Source organism: Panthera leo, chromosome A2, assembly GCF_018350215.1.
Source record: "Panthera leo isolate Ple1 chromosome A2, P.leo_Ple1_pat1.1, whole genome shotgun sequence".
In the NCBI taxonomy this organism is placed as follows: domain Eukaryota; kingdom Metazoa; phylum Chordata; class Mammalia; order Carnivora; family Felidae; genus Panthera; species Panthera leo.
Genome location: NC_056680.1, coordinates 115415108 through 115416326, shown reverse-complemented (window position 1 = coordinate 115416326; position 1219 = coordinate 115415108).

The following is a 1219-nucleotide window of genomic DNA, read 5'->3' as shown; positions in this document are numbered from 1 at the left end:
GAATCCTAAGCAGGCTCCAGGCTCTGAGTTGTCTCCAGGCTCTGAGCTGTTAGCATGGAGCCAGACGTGGGGCTCAAACTTACGAACTGCCAGATCATGACCTGAGCCAAAGTCGGGTGCTTAGCCGACTGAGCCACCTAGGTGCCCCGCAAATTTTTAAATATTTTTGGGAATCAGGATTTCGACCTATAAAAATGGATATAATGGTGAGCATAATTGAATTAATACGTATGAAAATAACTTAGTACAGTGCAAGCCACTTGGTAAAGGCTAAATAAATGGTAGCAAAAAAAAATATTGGGGCGCCTGGGTGGCTCAGTTGGTTAAGCATCCAACTTCGGCTCAGGTCATGTTCTCATGGTTCGTGAGTTTGAGCCCCATGTCAGGCTCTGTGCTGATAGCTCAGAGCCTGGAGCCTGCTTCAGTTTCTGTGTCTCCCTCTCTCTCTGCCCCTCCCTGACCTGTGCTCTCTCTCTCTTTCTCTTTCTCTCCCCAAAAAATAATAAAAACATTAATAATTATAGTAATAATAATAACTAAGAAATATGAAAAGGCCACACAGTTATTTATTAAATAACCCAGACAGTTATTATTTATTTGATACCCAGTGTGTATCAGCAGAAGCATCATGTTGATTATATACTGAAATAAAGTCCATATGGTCTACAAGCTTTTCAGGACTATGAAAATATCTGAGAACTGAAAAGCTTCATTGTTGGTTCCCCCCACCAAAAAAAAAAAAAGAGAGAGAGAGAGAGAGAGAGAAAGAAAAGAAAAAGCATAATGAAATTTAAAATAATAACTATTTTATTAAATATTTGCAAAATATTGATATTAATTTAGTATTTCATTATTTTAAAAATAATTTCTAGGTCAGGTTTAGTATTTTGAGAGGATGGGGAGTCTGCTTAATGACTGTCTAGAAATCATAGTCCTTTAAGAATTAAACCAGTTATTTATAGCTAAATAATTTTAAAAGCAAAATTATAAAATTATTTTATAATATTATAGCAAAAAAGTTATATGAATTATGGGATGTGAGTTTATTTTAACATATTCAGTATGAAGTGTGAAGTGTGGTACAGTCTAGAGGAGTTAGGGTGAAAAAGTTTCTGTTAGGTGTTGGTCATGTCTAGTGTGGGATCTCAATCCTCAATGAACTCAGAGTCTGGTAGAGAAACAGACATACAAATAATCATACTACAGTTTTATAAAGGAT